Source organism: Andrographis paniculata, unplaced genomic scaffold, assembly GCF_009805555.1.
Source record: "Andrographis paniculata isolate CXL003 unplaced genomic scaffold, ASM980555v1 Contig62END, whole genome shotgun sequence".
NCBI lineage: Eukaryota > Viridiplantae > Streptophyta > Magnoliopsida > Lamiales > Acanthaceae > Andrographis > Andrographis paniculata.
The window spans coordinates 551,666-574,331 of record NW_026137598.1 but is presented as its reverse complement, the minus strand read 5'-3'; the positions used below and the strand labels follow the sequence as shown (position 1 = coordinate 574,331).

Sequence of the window (22,666 nt, the reverse complement as noted above, 5' to 3'; positions counted from 1 at the left end):
GCTCTTGCTTCTTTACCTTTCGAACATGTGACGGTATAAACCTAGCTTTTAATTTTGCTTTGAACTCATCCCAAGTCATATACACTTGGTCCACTCCTGCAGCTTCCTCACCTAACCACCACCGATTTGCTCGACCTTCCAAGAAATAAACCCCGATATTGGCTCGTTGATCTAGTGGAACCTGAACGACACGAAATATCTTTTCCATCTTCTCAACCCAGAACTCAAGAACTTCAGGCTCTAGGGAACCAAAATATGTTGATGGGTTATGCCGCATCACATTATCAATAAAACTCCTCTGTTGAGGCATCATCGTAGCCACAAATTGCCGGAAGAAATCCTAACTAGGTGCCTCTATTGGTACATGCTCTGGCACAAGATATTGTGACTCATCAGACGAAGGATCTAGCTTTGGTCCTCGAATAACCCTACGTAAACCATCACCTCAAGAATTCGACATATTGCCCCCGACTTCCCTGATTCAATATCAACTCAGCAACACAACTAAACCAGGTATAACATTAAAGCATAAACCACATTAACATGAATGCACCCACAAAACACAAACCTCGCCAAAACATTTCAATATCATTATTACTTTCAAAACCTTTTTAATCCGAAGAGTCAAAATCTACCAAACCTATGCTCTGATACCAACTTGTAACACCCCCAGTTGGCTCATATTGGAAATGCTACCGCCACACTACATCATGAGGTCGTCATCTCCTACTTCGGGCCCCACAATACAGTGTTAAGACTAAAATTAACCATTAAAGCACATTATTATTTAACAAAATCTGATTTATAAATATTTACAAAACACATTCCTAAACAAGAGGTTTTTCCGGTTAAAAATTTACATATAATACAATAGATGTAAGTTCACTCACTCAGCCCGTCTTTCTATATCCCGAGACATCCCCTGTCCCGGAGATGCCATTCATACATGAAACAAATATTTTTCTTAAAAGCAGTTTGGAATTAAATCCATTTTAAGAACTAACATGAAATATGTCATTTCATACATTTTTAAAATAAAGTCTAATTCCCGTCAATCATAAAATACGTGTCATGTCATGCCAATAGTCAAATGATGCAACAAAGATATCAAACTCGACAACAATGCACATGCACATATATATACATCCGCTGAAGTGAGCAGCCGAAATAACCTCGGCTCCATAATAATAGGCTCACTGCATCTATCTAAGTGAGCAGCCGGAATAACCTCGGCCCCGTAATAACAAGCTCACTAGACCATCATCAATAAATAGCCGAAAAATTCTCGGCTCAAGGAAGGACCTGATAAACCCATAATAACATAACGGTCATCCGGTCACTTCCATATACCCACCATACAACTCCCGCAATTAATACATGAATAGCCGAACATTGTCACCATTAACCACAAGATGCCCCATAGTCTGTGATAGCGAAGACAGGATCCCTACTGACTAGCCCTATCCCGTGTAATGTAGTAGAATCCGTGCAACCTGGAATCACCCAAGGGAAACCCGGAAACTCTACTCCTCCTCGCGCGCCCTAATGGGATCACATTTGGAGTTTGGCATATGATCCTAAACTACCGATAGACCTCACCAGTGGCCAGCCCAATAAGTGGAACAATACCTAACACGAATGATTAGACCAAATACGTCTTAACTACCATTGGTCTAATCCCTGAATGACCGTGCGACTAAGTCACCCAGTTGTCCGACTACTATCGTCCACTATCGCCAAAGTTTTACAGTACATCGGGATCGAATATCCTAACCCCAGATGATGCCCTCGCCTAGCACTACCGCACACGGAGACTAAACGATAGATCCATAAAATATATCCGATAAACCGTGCAATATGTGTGCGCCATGCCAAATAAGTGAATTTACGGAAAATGGCTAGTGAGACAGCTCACCTATCCTCATTTTCATAAATTCACCAACGCGATCAAATACGTATATCAAATATCATAAACCGTGAAGTCTCTCACATGCATACGCACACATATATATATAAATATATACATGCACTGACAAAATGATTCACATAATATCACATTAGCATATTAATCATAATCGCATGCAACATGCATACCTAATTTCTTAAAATTAGATTTAATTACTTACTGCTTACCTCTTATCGACACTCCCTAACTTTTGCAATCTCACTCAAATCTCCTCCAACGTACACCTGCCCCATTATTTACTCAAATCAGCTGAGCTATATGCTTATTTAAGGAGCTACCTACTCATTCAATAGCTAATTTCTATAATTAGCTTATTGGGTTTCAAACTTTTATATTTAGTAGAATACGATATTCTAGCTATAAAAATTTTATACCTCATAATATTTATATCGCCCGATTATTAAATAAAAATACTTAAAGATATGAATAAACAGGAACAGGAAGGTGCAGTACACTACGTTTTCAGTTTGGCTCAGATCGATACGAAATTCTCAAAATATAACGCTAGGACTATGAATAGGATATCAGCTAAAGAAATTAGTCGATTAAATAGCCAAATAGCCAATTATGAATTTTTGAAGAATTTCTAATTTAATATCTTTAATATCTAAATTCATATTTAAATTAATATTTAAATTCTACGTATAACAAAAAATACAATATCAAATCGAAATCAAAATCGAACAGCTAAATCTTTTTCTTTCTTTTTTTTTTCTTCTCCTTTGTTTTTTTTTCCTCCTGACATTGCTTTTGCCTTTCGCAAATGGGTTTGCTTGTTTGTTTTCTTATATATATATAATTATATTATTATTATTATTATTATTATTAAAATTATTATTATTATTATTATTATTATTATTATCTTCATCATCATCACCTTTAATATTATTATATATATTATATTTAATATTTATCTTTACCGATATTTATCCGTTTAACAGTTTCTATAATTATAACTAATGTACAAAATAAGAATAAAATTTATTTCAGAATTTTTAATTTATTGATCCCAAAATATTATAAAAATATTTATTTTATACAATAATATTATTTTATACACTCTGAAATCGGGACATTACAATCTGGCCCAAGGTGCATGCAGACAAATAGATATTGAAGATATTAATATGTCTGCAGACTGGAGAACATAGATTATTGCTTATCTGCGAGCACCAGACTCATCAATGCGTGTGGGGGTCCGGTTAAAAGCTTTGCGTTTCCAGTTAGTGGAGGGAGTATTATATAAGAGAACCATAGAGGAGTTTTTGCTGAGATGTTTGGGTCCAAAGGAATCCTTGGAGGTAATGCAGGAGGTTCATAGTGGAATATGTGTAGCACATCGAGTGGGTCTTAACATAAGATGGGCTATTCATCCCATGGGTTTTTACTGGCCAAAAATATTTGAGGAGTGCATCAAATTTGCAAGGGGATGCCAAGAATGTCAGAGACATGGCCCATTGAATCATCTGTCGTCGGTGGAATTACAGACGATGGTTAAACCATGGCTCTTCAAAGCTTGGGAACTCGACGTTATTGGTAAAATCCACCCTGCTTCATCAAAACATCATTCATTTATTTTGGTGGCGACATATTATTTTACCAAATGGGTCGAAGCGGTTCCTTTGAAGAATGTGACACAAAAAGAAGTGATTGAGTTCGTGCTCAATCATATCATCTACCGATTTGGAATTCTGCATACTCTTATCACTGATCAGGGTCTGGTGTTCATGGGCGAAAATTTCATTGAATTTTTGGCAAGTTTTCACGTGAAACTTCACCATTCTCACCTTATTATCCACAGGCCCACGGGCAGGCTGAGGCAGCAAACAAGATCATTATCAATATCATTCGGAAAATGATAGAAGGAAATCCCAAGAAGTGGCATACGTTGCTGCCCCAGGCTTTAAGGGCTCACCGAAACAGTAATAGTTCATCAACAGGATTTTCTCCTTATCAGCTCACGTTTGGTCAGGATGCTATGCTTCCAGCCGAACTCAACATACACACTTTCCGAGTGACTCACACTAGTATGGACCACACGATGGAATATCAGCAAAGTATGATGCAACAACTGGAGACGGTGGATACAGAACATATAGAAGCCTTGGAACAGACGATCCGGCAGAATAAAGTACGGGCGCGATATTATGGGAAAAAGGTGTCTCATCGAACTTTTTCGAAAGGAGATTTGGTATGGAAAACAATATTACCTACATACAAAAAAGTTGATCAGTTGGGAAAATGGTCCCCAAATTGGGAGGGGCCTTACATTATTCACAGAAATATCGGGAATGGAGCTTTTATTATTGTGAATCAGGAAGGGAAATTGGTATATGAAAATATTAACGCCAAGTATCTGAAAAGGTATTTTCCTGCCTTTTCAGAGCACTGTCATTAATTTTTTATTATACAAAATCTAAGAACCCTTTGAGAGTTTGAACCCACAGGAAATGCTTTTATTCGTCATCCGAAAGGGTGATGCAAACATGATCATCTTCTGGTTCAGAATCTTCGTCCCAATTGGCAGCAACCATTTCAGGTTCCTCGTCTAGGAGATCTTCCAGGTCGGGACGATAATGATCCCATTGGTCTTGCATTTCTTGAAGGTCTTGTTCAGTAAGAACCTTCATATCTTGTAGAGAATGACGTTCTCGCTCAACAAGAACGCACAATCTGGAAAGTGTTGATCTTTGCTGACAAAAAATGTTGTTCCCAGTTAAGGTCAGGGAGAACTGCCATGACATGATGGTCTATCATATCCATATAATGATCAAGGTCTGATATGCGAGTGAGAATGACAGTGAGGGGTTCATAGCCGGTGGATACACGTTCCATTAAGCGAATCGTACGATGTATGATTTTTCTACCCCTGCCAGAGAACTTGAATTTAAAATCAAGTTGTTTGAACACTTGTATTAGGTCTTTAGCATGATGGCCTATGGGGTGTTTGCCCACAAAAAATGGTTGCAAGGAACTTTCCCAGTTGGTGGAGAGAATATGGATTCGGGGAGAAGCCATATGTTGAAAGAATAGAAGGTTTGTTGTGATTCGCTCTTTTTAGGTTTGATTTAAATAGGCGATTCGTGTTTTAATTTTGTTTGTCGTGCATATTCATGGATCGGTGATCGGAAAATAGGATAAAATTAAGGTCAAAACATTTATATATACAAGGTTTGACATTGTCTATATTTACAAAAAAAGGGCCCTAAGGGCGGTTCGTAGGTCTACCCATTTTTACTCAGACCGGGCCATCCTCCGTTGCTGAAAGGCCGCCTGGTGTTCTTGTACGAGTCTCGACCGAATGTCTGCTTGTAGTTGGCCATGCAGGCTTGCTTGGGTTTGGCGTTGTTCCATTACCAGACGACCTTCCTCTTGAATGCACCCGTCTAGAGTCTTCATCTCCTTTTGAACGCCTTCGAGTTCCTTCATCTTCTGGGAAATCTCGGCGGCCAAATTGTGTCGCGCTTGCTGGAGCTCACTCGACCGGGTAGAGGCTTCATTGAGGTCTTTTGTCACTCTTGACAGGGAAGCCTCAATGGCCGCGGTTTCGGGTGTTGGTTGAGACGGTGCAGCATCGAATGCTGGAGGTCGGATCAGGGGTAGGTCGGCTTGAAGCTCGGTGATCCTCAACATCATCTGACTGAAGATTGGGGCTGCCGCAGACTCAGCAGGAGTCTGCACCAGCAAGTCAATGGCCACTTGAGATAGAGACTCAAAGTCTCCAGAACTCAAGTCGGCGAATGACAAGTCGGCGCAACGAATCACCACCGGTCAGGCGAGCGTAAGCAACGGCACTCTTGTGAGAAAATTGATCTCAAGAGTGGCCTGTTAAAACCAATTGGAGTGATCAGAAATATAATTCAAAGGTAAATTGGTGGAGTAATGTGGGAATTACCTGATTGAGGATGGCCGGGGCCTTGGAAGGGGCCAAGAGAACCGAGGCCAGGGATGGAGGACTAGGTCGGATCCTCGTCCTGGCGACCAAGTCGGCGGCCGCAGAGTGGGGACCTATGAAACCTGGCTCCGAACCCTTAAAAAAATAAAAACTCAGTTGAGAAGCGTCGGAATTAGAAAGTAAAAAATAAGGAAGAAATACTGACCACAGCTTCACGATTCTGATTGACGGAAGCATCGCCCGACTCCGAGGAAGAGACTTCGACTGGTTCGGGATCTTGGACTAGTTCGGGATCTTGGACTAGTTCGGGGTTTTCTTGGACTGGTTCGGGAGCCGGCGAGGCCGGTTCTGGGTCTGGATGAACCACTTCGGGAGCCACTGGCAGATGGTGCTCGGTGGCGACCGGTTCGGCCATAGAAGCAACCGCCGCAGACTCCTAAGATAAAGAGTATGGATTAAATTATGGAATGAGGGAATATAAGTTTTTGCAATCAGTTTAGACTCACCGGAAGCACATTTGGACGGGGAGCGGTGGAGGTTGAAGATGAGACCTGCCTCAACGTCGGGTCCTCCTCCCGACGAAATCACGGGCAATTCCGCTAGTTGATTGGTCTGCTGTAGAATGACCACAGCAGCAGGCGAAGAGGGAGCAGATTGTATTCAAAGAAGAAAAAAAGGTTAGTATTAAGAATTTATAGAGGGTAGAGGATGTTGGAAATTACCTCTGCAGCTGGTTGATAAGCAGGCAGGTCGGGTGGTTGGTCGGCAGGTAAATCGGCTGGTGGGTCGGCAGGCTGGTCGGTTGGTTGCTCGGCAGCTGGGGGAAGCGACTCTGGAGACAAAGGTCGTCAAAAGCACATAAGATAAAAAATAATAAAGGCTGAATTAACATAGTCCTTACCGAGATATCGGCGCACATTGGCAGGTAATCAGGTGGGATCCATAGGTAAGGACACCAGATAGTCCTCTACCGCATGTCGATCATACGCCGATTCTGTGGTGGCCTTGGTTCGAGCGGCTCTCTTATTTTTCTTCGGCGCACTAGGGCCTTCAGCAGGAGCCGCCCGCCTCTTCCTGGGAATGGTTGCAAGGGGTGGAGAGCCCAAGGCAAGGGATGAAGGGGGAATGAGTTTCCCTAACAGTTGGTCGGAAGGAGGGGCCACCACAGCCCAGGTGGCCGACCACCTTGAGGGAAATGCTTCAACCGACTGAGGGTTTCGGCGGAAAGGGAGGTAAGAATTGGACCTGAGATAAGAAAAAAGTTGGGAAAGATAAGGCAAAATTAAGGTAGGGATCACTCACCTGTCGGGACTTTGAGTTATTAAGTGTGGTCGGGCGAGTGGACCCGGAAGACCTTGACAGCAGCCGAAGTGTCGGGACAAAAATTGCGGTTGATAATTAAAAGTGTAAAAAGATTTGTGATTTTTCTTATCAAATCTGGGACTAGAAAAAAGAGATCGGGGTTTGAGAGCCGAGTCCCAGGAATGGGGATAGGGCGGGTGCGGTAAAGGATTTGAAATCAAATCTGGGACTAGAAAAAAGAGATCGGGGTTTGAGAGCCGAGTCCCAGGAATGAGGATAGGTCGGGTGCGGTAAAGGATCTGGGTATGGATTGGAATAATCTATATCTAAATAAGGCCAAAATAGCTCGGTGGCGTACTGTACGTAAGTCTCATAAACAAAAAATTTGGAGTTGCTACAGTCGTCCGAAAGAATGGCCGCAATTACGGGGTTAGAAGGATGGAAAGTGGAGTAGTTCGGAGTTAGTTGGGCGAGGGTTAACCCTAGAGACCTCTGAGGGTTCGGAGATACGGGTTGCCGACCAAAAAAAGCTTTTGAAAAATAAAGCCGCAACCAGAACTCAAGGAACCAAAAAGGGCGAGAGCCGGCCGTGTCCGCCCTTTTACTGTCCAGGAGGCGGACACTGACTCTAGATAAACCCTAGTATAAGTTGGCCAAAAGGAGGGTTCCTAATGAAAAGAATCGGTCACTGGCTAGATGAATGGCTAAATCTAATTGTGAGGTCAAAACTGATTTGGAGGGGGATAGAAATATGTATTTGTAAAGGATACAAGGATAATTCAAACTTTAAATAAATATATATAAAATTGACCGGGCGAAGAAAACCACATACCTACACAGCCAGAACAGAAGAAAGGCGGTGTGCTCCAGGGTTGTCGCTGGGGAACCATCCGCACCTTGATGTCGGACGACAAAATTGGTCTAGCCCCGGTCTTTCTCAGAGGTGCGGGCAAGCGACCAGCCTTCGTGGTCAGGTGCCGGTTCCTGACCATCCAATGAGCCCAACACTGGATCGTCACCAACAACAGGGAGATGGGCGATCATAGCCACATCCATCAAAGTTGGGCTAATTGGACCAGTTGGAAGAAGGAAAATGCCCAGTTGCGCATTCCAAAAGGCCGCCAGGGCCAGAAGAACTTTATCATGGAGGTATATTGGGTGAGTGGAAAGATAAATATCATTGTCGATCCCTTGGTGTCTCCCCTGTTCGCCAAAAGTGGGAGACAACCTGGAATACCAGGAACAAAAGGCTTCTTTTGGGTCAGTAAAATGAGTTTTGATGTGGTCATTAACACATTCAGGTTTGAAATCGGGATGCTTGATGGCTAAGGGGGTGACTGAAGAAATGATGCTCCTCATGCGAGAAGCATCCTCAGAGGTAGTACAGTAGGGGCGAAGAGGTGGGGTAAGAAAAATGGAGGAGACGAAAAGGATTTATGGGTCAGAGCCATCGAAAGGCAGAACGGAGACGTACTGGTTGGCCATGGTTGCAAAAGGATGAAGCTCGAGTGATGAGAGAAGAAGGAGTTTTAGCGAAGAGGAGAAACTATATTTGGAAAATGGAAGGCATTGGGAAAAAGACGAAAGTGAAGGGGTTTTAAGTGGGGTTTTTGCAAAACCCCGTGATTGGACAGCGCAATGATGAACAGACTCCCTAAAAATGTCACATCTCACAGTAATCGAGAAGTGACAGTAGAGAGTCGGGCGGGGGAGGCAAATTGTTATATATTAATATTCTAAGGTTTTTATTGGGCTTATAACTGGATTTTAACATTTGGGCCCGCGGCTAAACCCAAAAAAGAAAGTAGGGCCTTCGAATACCCATTAAAGGAAAAGGTAAGCCAGTCGGACGCTTGATTGGTCGGTTGGTCAGTCGCTTGATTGGTTGGTTGGTCAGTCGCTTGGTTGGTCGGTTGGTCAGCCGCTTGGTCGATTGGTCGGTAGCTTGCCTGGTCGGCTATCCAGTCGGTAGCCCTTCCGGTCGGTTGGCCTGTCGGTAACTCGTTTAGCCGACTAGTTTGTCCGCTTGTCTGGTTGGTTGGTAGCATGGAATGCAACCGAAGAGCGTTTCTTCAGGCGGTTGCAACCGCGATGGGGTTTTTCGTCAATTACAACCGACTGTGCACACAATCCGATAACTGACTTAGAGGACATATAACAAGCAATTCGCGTCCAGCAAATGGCATCTTCAATCAGCATCAATTTCAGTGAAATTCACTTTAGGGATCATCTTTTATTTTCTTTTCAGTATCCGTTGGCTTTAAATTTTATTGAATTTTGTACGGTATCTAGGGATTTTCAATCTCCGATATTATTGTAGTCAAATTCGAATTTATTTTTTCGGATTTTACTTTTTATTATTAGTTGAAAACAGCATCAACACAAATATTTCATTATACATGAACGGAGGAAGCATCATTATTTAATCGAAGTGCATAATGTAAATACATACTCCCTCCGTCCCGTTTCATTATGCTAATTTCTTTTGGGCACGGTTATTAAAAAAATATTTATTAGAAATTTAATTATGTTTAGTTTAGGTTATTTGATCTGATAGTTGTAATAAAATGAAATATATTTAGGGTGTGTTTACTTGTAAGATTTTGATTTTTTATTTTGATTTTGAATAGTAAAATTTTGAATTGAAATTAGATGTTTGATGTGATATAAATATATATATTTATGTGATTTTGTAAATGTAAAATTTAATTTTAATATAATATAATAGATAGGTGTTTGATTTGATATGTTTGATTTAATTATTTAATATTTTATGGGTGAAATAGATATTAAATGATTCTGGCATAAATATTTTTGTATTTGAACAAATAATTTATGTAATTATTTGTAATAATACTATTTATATTTAAAAAAAATTCAATAATTTATAAGAAATTATTTGGAATTACTTAAAATATAAATTTATAAAAATTGAGTTTAGTATATCAAAAAAAAAAAAAAATCTGCTATTCACCAATTTTATTCTCTTAAAATATCAAATCAAAGTCTTTTTTTTTATTATTTACTTCGTATGTCTCAATGCAAAATACTCTTTTTACCATTGTTTGTCTCATTTTAAAGTATTTTTTTTCTATTTTTAGAAAAAATAATTATATAATAATACAAAAATACCTTTCATTTTTACTTAAATTGCAAATATACAATTACTTTATACATAAAAATCAAATTACAAAGATATAAAAAAGTTTTACAACTTTCACTAATCAATAAAGTACTATTTTATCTGTCTCAAATACTATGCAATATATTTTTTTGATCTATTCCAAACATCCCGCAACAGTTCTAAAATAACAAATAATTAAATATATTTAATAATTACCCTTACACTTTATCACATCACATTACTCAAATAATTTTTTTTTTTCTCTCATCATATCACTTAATTTTCAAAATTCTATTTAACAATCTCCCGTGCCTAAAATTATATTATACCACGTTTGGGGACGGAGAGAGTATTATTTCTTAATTTATTACAAAATCCCAAAAGATCCGATTGAATTGGGACGGAGGGAGTATATTATATTTTTTAAAATATTCACGTTAAAAATATTATATCAATACATATTTATATAATATCAAAGAATTATTCAGATTACAAGATTTTAAACTCCCAACCAAACACGTCGTTAGAATTTATTTACATAATTTTTTCTCTTAAAAATATCGAATCAAAGTTTTACTTTGTTATATTGCAGTAACAATTATTTTCATATCAAAATATTATATTAATATATATTCATGTACCATCTAATAATCATTCAAATTGAAAATTTTTAATATCAATACTCAAACTTAAAATTTGAACTCCAACAAACTACATTGTTAAGTTTATTGAATGAGTTTTTTCTCCAAAAAATATCAAATCGATTATTTTTATATTATATTAAAAATTAATTTAATATTTAAAATATCACATCAATAACTTTTTATATAACATAAAAATTATTTAAATTTAAAAAGCTTACTATTCAAAATTCAAACAAAAAATATTAACCTCCAAAGAAATACACCATTATATTTTATTCACTGATTTTTTCCTTCTAAAAATATAAAATTGAATCTTTATATTTTTATTTTTAAATTATATTAAAAATTAATTTTAAATTTAAAAAATCATTCCAATACACATTTATATTATATCAAATAATCTAAGTTCGAATTTCCGTATCATGCTCGAATCGAATTCTTAAATTTTTGGGTCGTGTTTATTTCTTATCAGTTATATTTAAATGTAATTAAAAATAAATTTTAAAAACTAAATAGATAATTTAAATTAGTTTAAATTTAATTGTGATTAAAAATTTTTAAGTTTTACTTTTTAAGAAAAGTTTGTTTACTTTTTTTTTTTCTTTGATAAATTAATTATATTAGATATATATATATATATATATATATATAATATTTTATATAAAGATATTATAATATTATAAGACTAAAAATAGTATGTGTGTTTATCTGTGATATTTTGTTTGTTTTGAGTTTTATTTTTTAATAATAAAATTTCAAATTAAAATAGTTTTTTTATGTCATATAAATATGTATTGATATAATATTTTTAATGTAGAATTAAATTTTAATATAATATAATAAATGAAAATAAATATTTGATTTGATATTTTGGGAGAAAAAATTAGAATAATAAAATCGAATGTAAAATCTTACAATTAATTCAAAATCAATTTATTCATTTATTTTTAGTAGTTGTAATCATCACATATATATATTTTTTTTTTTTAAAAAAAAAACAATTATTGTATCTTACCTTTTATTACAGTAATATTACAAGCATAATAACGTGGGTTTCTTTTGAGTAAATGGAGAAAAAATTAATTTGCATTTGATATTATTATAATATTTGATGAGATATTTTGTAAAAAAATATATATATTTTATTTTTAAAAAATACAAAATTGAAATAATAAAATTTTAAAAATCTAGCAAAGATTACACTTACAAAACATCATTAACGTTAAAATTATATATTGATCCCACTATTGTACTACTTATATACTATAAATTATTATTATTATAAAATTTATATGTAGAAAATAAATAAATGCTCCCTTTCCATACCATTAGATTTGGTTCATTTTGACTGTCAGACAATATTTAAGATAACGAAGTTTAATTAGTTAATAATATTAAATTAAAATAATTTTTTTATATGAGTAATATTATTATACTTTTATAATAAAAATTAATATATATATAATTAAAATAAATTTAAAGTATATGTTTAAATATTTTTAAATAATATATCTCAATATAAAAAGATGCAATATAGATATACTTTTGTAAAAAATAATAAAGAAATTTTGAGTGACTCCTACATAATTAATGATATTATGTGTTATAAAATTAATTAAATTAATTTATATTTGTTAATATTTAGATTTAGTATATTTAAAAAAAAAAACATATCAATTGAGGTGGAGTTGATAACAAAAAAAATTGAAATAATTAAAATGAGACCGAAGAAGCACGTTCATATGAGATAAGAATATAATATAGAAATGTTAAACAAAAATAGTAGCAATAACTTTATTTAATATAATATTTCCTCGGTCTCAGCAAGATGAATCATTTGTTTAGGGACACAATATTTTAGATAGTATAAATTAGTAAGTTATTAATAATATTATTATTTTATTATTTTTTTATATGAATAGTGTTTTTGGTATTTTAAATATTTTTATAATTATATGTATATAATACGAATATCATTTTGTAGATGATAAAATCTTATATAGTAAATATATTTATTTATTTATAATTAACTTAAAACTAATTTTTTAAAAAATTAAGAAGTTTTAAATATATATATAAATATTTGTTTACTGCGGAGAGATAAATAAAGGGGTTTGAATGACCCTGCTGGTAAGAAATTAGAAATATAATTAAATTAATTTATATTTATTAAGTATGTTTAAGATGAATAAATCTACTAAAAATAAGGAATAGGTCATCTTTTATGATACGGACAAAAAAAAAATCATCTGTGGCGGAACGGACACAATTTAAATAACTTTTACTTTTTTATTTTTTTATTTATTCAACTAATTTTAATCTACTGTTTAGTAAATTTTTATTATACACCTATTTTAATATTGAAATATTAAAATAAAATAATATAATTATATCGGAGGAGAAAGTAATTTATAGTACTATTAGCAAACATTAGGATAATACGAAAGTTTGTGGAGGAGATTAAAGGTAGTAAATTGGGGCCCACACTATGGGAATAGAGGGCACATGGAGCCCACGTGACTGAGAGTAATTAATTACGAGGGGTTGGATTTTGACAAAAATGTCAATGAATGGGGCCCACTAGCATGTGACGGGTTGAACTAATTTCCACAAGGCCCAATTATAGTAGCCCATGTGGACCCAATTTAGTGGCCCACAAAAGTTGCTTCATGTACCAACAATAATATGCCTATCATGTCATTTAAGTATGGGCAAATTATTGGTGTAATTAAATCTGCTTCTGGGTAAATAGATTTTAAATATAAATAAATAATAAGTCCGATTATTTTAGGATGTATATATATATATATATATATATCATATATGTATGTATATTATGAAAATGTATTTGAAACTACAAATAAACAAATTTTATAGGTGTAGAATCCAGAGTTAAATTTAGCGCATGAAAAATAAAAAGTTTAGATCTAATATAAATAAATAATATCTCCATCTCAATAAAATAATAATATTTATTTTTTTACACGTATATTTTTTAATATTAGTATTATATTGGATTATAATAAAAAAAGATAAAAATGCCCGTATTAATATTGTTTAATAAAACAATAATGATATTTGTGTATAATATTGAAAGTTGTAAGAGTATTTACTATGTTACGTGGTAATACAATTATTATATTAAAAAATAGTATTATTATTTTAGGAGGGATAAAAATAGAAAATAGAACTCTTCTTATGGGACTGACAGAGTATTTAATATGATATTTTTGAATAAAATTTATTTTTTTATATAATATAAAATATAAAAATAATTTTTTTTTTGGTTTTCATATCTTTTAGGAAATAAAATAAAATAATTGAGTTGGCATTTAAACACAATCTAAAGATTTTTTATTTTAAGATTCCAATTGTATTTTCTCTCACTTTTTTTATCAATCAAAATTATTAAATCGAGTTTTTATTTTTTATTTGAAATATTACCTTAATATCATATTTTTATTGTTCATCACTTGCTGTGGCTTTTATGGTCTATCTACATTTGAAGAGAAATAATTGGAACTAATTTTTTTACTTTTATGTTTTTCAGAAATAAAAGGTTAGATCCTGAAATTTTACTCAGGGATCACATCAAGAAAATGAAAAAAAAAAATGATAAAGTTTGGAAGAGCAAAGGGTAATTTTTAGATTTAAAATTCGAAAGTATATCTATATTATTTTATATAACAATATATAACTGATTTCTAAAATGGATATTAAAAAATTTAAACTAAGTTTTAGAATGTATAATAAGAGTCAAACACAAGTAATTATAACCAAGCCAAACTTGGTTAAACAGACTAAGCCTATTTAGAAAAATTATGGCTCAAGTCTAGCCTATTAGTTTAAAACAAAAATATTATAAGGTCTATGCCAAATTTATTTTAGAGTCAGACCAGACTTACAAACCTATTTAAAAGCCTATGTAATAATTATTTTTTTTAATTTTTTAATATTAGTAAAAAAATATAAATATAATTATTCTTTTATGTATACATATATAATTATAGTTAAAATAAATCAAAATTTTATTTATTTATTATCACTAATTTTTTTTAATACTTAAAAATATAATAATTTTTTTATATTAAATTAAATATGAAGACGGATCCGGTGTTGATACAACATAAGTCCTTCATCATAGTATATTATAATCTAATGGTTGAGATTAAACATGAGTTGGATGGTAATTTCCCAATTCAGACTAAGGGTTTAAGCATTCGTCTTCCCTCTCCTCGCACCGATTCGTAAGATTCACTCTCTCGGTATTCTTCTTCAAATCGCCTTTTTCATCAAACTTGTTCACTCGTTCCTCGACGGTTTTCAATTCGTATTTAACTTCGATTCTTTGTCTTCAACTTCTTCAACCCGTTGCGTCATTTCAAATCGACGACACGGATGCGCTCATAGTTGTCAATTTCTTCATCGCCGGTGCTCCTATGTTTCGGTAAGTACTGTATGTTAAACGCTCATTAAATATTTCTTTCCTTCCATGTTACCCAAGTTAAATCGCCGTTCTTGTTGTTGTAGATTTGGAGAAGCCCTATATTGAGTTCGCGATGCCCTAGTTCAATTAATCCCAACTCGTCGAAAGTGATCAACAATGTCGAAGGACCCTATCGTTCAACTACCATGCGTTCCTAGGAAAGTCGTTCACCTCAACGAATCTTTACAGCAACCTTATCGTTAGTCGATTAGGAGGTATATTCAATCTAGTCCTTTCAAAGGATTATTCCATGTGAAACTGATGCCTATTCATGTGGCTCCAATTATGCAATTATTGAGTTATTGGGACCCTGATAGCGAATGCTTTCATCTATCTAATGGGAATAGATGGTATTTACGAATCGGGATATTGTTGTTGTGTATGGGCTGCCATATGGGAAAAATAAGGAACCTATTTCTTTGTATGAGTCTGATTCTTGGTACAGTTTTGCCGATAGAGTTGGATTAGATATGAAACTCATAGGTGGGGATAAGAAACATATTGTTGAGCCTTTGTTAAAAGAGTTACTGGACAGTGGCAGGCTAAGGAGTGATGTTAATTTTTGGTGAATATATGTCATGTACTGCATGTGTGTCTTGCTTACGCCCATATCCAATTCGAAGATTAATCATTGTATATTCCAGTTCCTTGAGTCCAATGAGTTGGAAAGTGAGTTCAATTAGGTTGATTTTGTGAGGGATAAGATTGTGGAAGATTTGGACGCGATGTCCAAAAAATTCAAGAAGAAAACACTGGTCACAGGAAGGCCATCCGGAGATATGCATTGTTTAATGATAAATTAAAATATTGTAATCTTTTTGCTTACTTTTTTGTTTTATTGTTCTCTTTGTGTAATATTCTATTTTTCTGTTTTTAGCATATATTTTTTGACAAGTTCCATAGTGAGAAATGCGGAGGCATTCTTTTTCATGCCATCTTACACGAAAACTAATATTGGAAGATGTTTCAAAGCTTTTCAACCCTCAAAATGTTCGATCCTCAAAGGTTAGATTTTGTATTCCAATTGAAACATGTAGCTTTGAATACGCTAAGTTGATGGGTTGTTCGGCCTGCTAACTGTTCCTTTAGGATATGCTAAGCAATCTTGTTGATATGCTGAATTAATATTTCTGAAATGCTGGATTCGATGCATTGATTGACACATAGGAGGATGGTATACATATTGTTTGTTTTTGCCTGCTGATTGTTCCATTGTGATATGTTAAGTAATACTTATTGATATGCTAAAGTAGTGCTTTTGGAGTGTTGTCTTGATTCTTTGACTGGTACATAGGAGGATGATCATGAAAAATCATTACAATGGTACAAGAATGAGATTTCCGGGGCGTGCAAAATTCTTTACAATTTAAGACAAGAATACAACAAGTTTGAGGGTCGTGAGGATGACATTTCTGATGACAGCAAAATAGCAGAAGAAGAAGATCATCATGAAAAAATGTTGAGAAAGTGATTTCAATCGTATGAGTTTATAGTTTTAATGTTGTTCTGTTATAAATCCATTTCTTTTCTTGTACAATTGCAATGCATACTTTCAATTCCTTTGGGTTCTTGAAAATATGAAGGATGGTATGGATGGCGAGCTGCACACGCTGGAAGCTATTATTTTGGTGGTGCTGGAGTTAGCATTCAGTGGTATTAAAGTCAGAACAATGGTGTATATAAGCGTTAATCCTGATTATTGTATAGGAATTTATTGAGTGTGATTTGCCCCTGCGGGGGATAGTTGTCCATGAAGAAGAAGGTCTTCATGAAAAGAATGTAGAGAAGGGAATTTTAATTTTATGAGTTTATAGTTTTCATGTTTTTCTGTTATAGATCAATTGATTTTCTTATACAATTGCAATGTATATAAACCTTAATCCTGATGATTATCATAGAAATTTTTTGAGTGTGATTTGCCTCTAGAGGAGGAACTTGTCCATGAAGAAGAAAATGTTGAACATGTATTTTTAATTGATCATTGTTAGATAACTATAATATCATTTATATTTTGAATTAATTAAGAATATATTCTTGATCATTGTTATTGGAGCAAACTGAAAATAAGGCGGAAGTGCAAACTGATGGAGTCGATTGTAAACCTCCCAGAAAGAAGCAAAAGTGCGTTGAAGAAGTTGATGTTGACCCAATGAGTCTTTTTTCACTTGGGTTAACACAAGAGTTTGAGAATGCTGCCGGACGTTCGAAGGAAGGTTCGCCAACCAAGATTGCTCTGAGTATTTGCAGGGTATAACTAATTATATATTGTATTTTAGCTTTATTTATAATTGCGTATATGAAACGTTTTTTAAGACTGATGAATTTATTTGGTAGGAAATTGTATTATATGAATCAACTGAACGAGAAAATATTCAATCGCCAATGTCCTCTAGTCTAAAATTACCTTAGTGCAGTGAGTCTTCCCTTCACAAGCTTCAAACAAAAGAAATTAAGGCTCATCAGGATCAAAAGCCCTCGAAAGTTTTCTGTTCTCCATATGAAAGATCCTCCAGTATTTTTGATGAGTTCAAGTTGAGTGAGGAGGAAGAAAGGGCTGTTAAATGGGCATTTTATTTATAATGAGCATCAAAGGCCGATTTGGGAGACATTATTTTTTTTGGATGGAATCAATGTCATATTCAAGTATGATATCCAGAGTTTACGTCCTTCTTTTGATGTCGCAAGCAATGTGGTTGATGCCTTTGGTACCTTCTTAAACAGATCAACTTTCAGAGAAAACAAACAGAAATGTGTTCCAATGTCCAAATTTTGTGTCTCATCCAACGTGGTTGTGAGTATATATTTACATGTGCTTAAAATATGTATTAAAAATGATTATTGATCATATATCAAATGCTAACTCGTGGAATATTGGATCCTTATGGTAGAAATAAACTGATGCTATGTTTTTTTATGTATGTAGTATATGGTGCGAGTTAAGATCGAAAATAGTTTTCCCCAAAAAACTGACCAAGAACTGGTTAAGGAATGAGAACGAAAATTGGACTTGGAATACCTTGGTAACGATCAGATTGGATACTTAAAGGCTGACAACGTGAGTGTTTTTTTTTATGCATATATGAAATGTTGAGTTTACGTATTTGAGATGATGATATGATGCATTATGAAATGTTGAATTCGTTTTGTGTATCTTGTTGCAGTTCTTTTTTCCATTTCGTTGTTTCAAAAATTGGGTGTTATTTTCCGTGTTCATTTCGCAAGAAGATTTTCTATTTCAATAGCTTAAATGCTATTGATGGATGGAAATCGGACTCAGTGGTTTTTGACCGACTTTTTGGATATTTTTGACGGGCTGCAAAGATATTATTTCTAGATCCACGATGGAATTCCCATTTTGCAGTCAAGTTGCCACCCCATGTTATGTAACCGGATATCCACAGTTGTGGTATTTTCTCTATGTTCTACATGAAAAATTGGTCCCTTGACTTGACTTGGCAGGTTTGAGAGCAAATTGGCAGGCGTGAATTTTTGGATAGATTGTGAAAGAAGTATTGTGTACAAATCTCACTGCAGGAGGAGAATCGTAATATTGGGAATGTGAAAGAGAGGTCAATGCTTGCTGCTGGTGCAAAGATTGCATGTGAAGAAGATGAAAACGCTGATGCTCAACCGAGGAAGAGTCGTATTAAGATGGGCGCATGAAAACATGATGGTGGACAAGGGCAAAGGCGAGGACGAGGACAAGGTCGTGGGTAAGGCGAAAATTGAGTTTGATGATTGGTTTTTTGACTTTGATGAATTGAATTTGAAAGGATTGTTGGTATTAATCGATCGATTTAATTTGAATAGATTGTTGGTGTTGATCGATGGATTGAATTTTAATTGGTGTTTGATCTGTTGACTGTATTTTGCAACAATTACTACTTAATACTCATGATGCTTGTTAAAACAGAAGATATTGAACGGTATCTAGTAAAATGCTTGGCTTAGTATATATAAATGTTGGCAGGTTTAGGATGAATGTTGCCTATTTTTAGCGGAAACAAGGTTTGTTTCCACTAGCTCGCGCAGACCTTGTTTCCTCTAGAAACATATGTTTTTTGTAAAAGTTGGCTGCTCTCCGTGGAAACAAGGTTTGTTTCCGCGAGCTCGCGGAAACAAAACTTGTTTTCGTGGAAAATAGATTTTTTTTTAAAAAAAAAACTTGCATGATTTCAGCAATAATTTTTTTAATTGACGATTAATTTTGCTGCATTTTCTGGAATAATATTCATATAATTTGATAGTTCATTAACATCCTAAACACACTTTGCAACTAAATCGTGTGTGAATTAACAAAAAATCAATTTCCTTGCATTTATCCTGCTGGTTATCTCTCTTATTCATTCTTTTACGCTTCTTTTGTCTCTTAGAGTTGCTGATTGACTCATTTATTTTTATTCTTCCTTTTGAATTGTCTCTTGGCTTCAATATTAAATGGCCTGTAGTGGTTGTATTATATACTTCTCATGTAGTATGAAGAATCGATTAGTTTAATAATATATACATTTCAATAAATATAAAATATATATGAAACGTAACTGTTATTTTCATCCGTCGGCATTTCTCCATACAGATTTGGGCATGTAAGTGTATTGTGAAGCAATTCATTGAATTTATGTAAGAATAAATTGTAATTCTTCAGTTCAGATGCTATTAACTTTGCAAAATGCATGAACAACTAGCACAGTGATTTGTATCTTCCTGAAAAAATTAATTTTTTCCCTACTAAATGTTAAGCTTGTGTGGTGCTATTGTAACATCCTCCTAGTATATTTTCTCCATCAATTGAATATGTATTTGTTTGGGATATTTTTGAACTATGCACACCCTGTTGCTACTAATACATCCATCATGCATAGTGAATGACAACACAACATTCCAGTATTTTTCCATATATTGCACGTGCACTCAATTGAAAACTTTTGAATATTGATGCGCACAAGATGTTGATCGCTTGTCTTCTCCATGTTATATACAAGATATTTTTTCTTTTCATCTAATCATTGTGTTATAAATTCAAAAGATCTTTAATGTTGCTTTTGAAACCATTGAAAGACATTCGGTGTGTAGAACATAGCTGCATATTTCATCAATGGGTTGAACATATGATTTGCAGCCAACCGTCTATCCCGTGCGAAAAAATCATGTTGTTCCTCCTTTTCTCTATAATTCTCCACCACTCTTTGAAATTGATGAAGAAATTGAACAATATTACTACTGTCTGACTGTAAAAACCTGCCCAACATATTCACGTTCATTCAACAAAATATATGAAGAATACACTCAGCATACTAATCTATTAATTTCAGAAGATGAGCCAATTAAAGAAGCATGTCCAGTTGCATAAAACATAGGGGCTTGCAGGTTGTATTTTCAAACCTTTTCAATGAGAAGTTAAGTGATTCACTCAATTGTAATGTTCTCATCCCTGCAGTAAAGTGTTGTCTTGCCCAAGCCGAAGACAATTGTTGTCTCAATGAATAAATGTTTAGTAGTCACTTATGAGGCCCTTTGGAGAAGCATTCATGCAATATATATTCCCACTGAAGGCTTAATTGGTTTTCATCCTGTACCCCGTAAAGAATATGTTGAAACATCTCAGCAAACCTATGTGTACAATGCAAGTAGAATAGTTGTAATTGGTATATTTGATTCTCAAATTCATCGTTTAGCTGTAATAATTCCAACATACTTTGTAATGTAAAGAACACTGAGATTTTTGTTTGGCATTTTGTACAATATGCCATGTGCACAGAGCATGGTATGCTGTTGACATTGTCTCTCTTAGCGCTGGAGCCATAGCCAAATCTTGATCCATAAAAATAGTTTTCGATGCTTCTCCGCTCATGCACTTCAAGAAGATATTGAAAACCCACTAGAATGAATCTTGTGTTTCCCATACAACAACGCTACCTCAAATATAAATGTTTGGCGATGGTTATTAAATCTCACGAAAACACCTGATGGTGCAATATTGTTAGGATCATATACATATGAGATATTGTATATAATGTATAAAGATGCTTACAGATAGTATTTACAATGCTAACTAATTGAAGATGAAATGTTGATTATGCACAGAAAAAAATATTGTATGTTTACCTAGTGGTATGTAGTTCTTATTTGTTTGGTATATGGTATCAAACGTAATAGAATCTCCAAACAATGTGTAGTCTTCCCTCATTTTAGAATCTGACCAAAATATATTAGTAATCTTATCTTCATAATCGACTTTAATTTCATAAAAGAGAAAAAGATTAACCACTCATCATTGGCCAAAGTACTGCAGTAATGCATTTGCTTCGCCCTCCTTAAAAATCCCTTTCGTTCTTTCCTTCATGTGATTCTTTATATCCAACTTCAGAAATCCCACATTTTCCTTTACTCCAGCAGCTATTTTCATCAAATCATATGATAATCTAATTGGTAGTCCAGCTTCCTGAATTGTATTCACAATGATTAAATGTGATTCATCAATCCTATGATTGGATACCATCATGTGTTTGTGTTTTATATGATGTAGATCATGATTGTAGTTTTCTTCAAAGTACGTCACTTTGTACCTTGCATTCTCCTTGTCAAACTGAAGTTGTATCTTTGAATTATAGTATGTTCTTGTTTCATGACTACGATGCACGGTCTTGATCTTTCTTAACTTGTTGCATTGTTTTGGATGAATCTCATGATGATTTGGTTTCACATTGCTACCTCCTTTGAACTCTGCTTTGTTGCAACAATACTCCATGTATTGTATCTGGTGCAGGTCTTTTTTTAATTTTTTTTTTGCATTTTTATTATCACTTAAATGGCCCTATTGTGTGAATACTCACAATAGAAATCGTATGCATCATCGGGCTTTGTAAATTCCATTGCATGCCAAACTATGGACTCTGCACATATGGAATTCTACTTTACGTAACTCAAAATGTTGACTACCTGTAACACCCCGAAACGTGGGTTGTCACACACCAGCATTATAAAAATAATATGTATTGACACGACATGCTATAATACTAAGGCTTCACAAAACTTCACCTTTTTTTTTGCAGTAGTAACATTTATTTCAAAACGTATGAAATACATCACCCGCACTCACAATAATTCTCAAATCCATGAAAATAGTGAAATAATCATATTATGAAATAGTGCCAAAAAAAGGTGCATGCTGTCATGTAGAAAGACCTTGTCGCAGATGATATGCCAATCATTGGCCCAAGGGTCCAGCTACGAAGTCTGCAGGAAAAAA

At 34.3% G+C, this 22,666-nt stretch overlaps 1 long non-coding RNA gene across 2 annotated transcripts; it reads left to right on the top strand.

Annotated features, from left to right (window-relative positions):
• The first annotated feature begins 15,185 nt into the window (after positions 1-15,185).
• On the top strand, positions 15,186-17,201 carry LOC127260636 (uncharacterized). Of its 2 annotated transcripts, none has more exons than XR_007840758.1 (3): positions 15,186-15,378; positions 15,462-15,632; positions 16,712-17,201. It is a non-coding gene; the product is annotated as an uncharacterized LOC127260636 (long non-coding RNA). The 2 variants fall into 2 exon arrangements; XR_007840757.1 differs by having other exon boundaries at positions 15,462-16,422.
• The last annotated feature ends 5,465 nt before the right edge of the window (positions 17,202-22,666 follow it).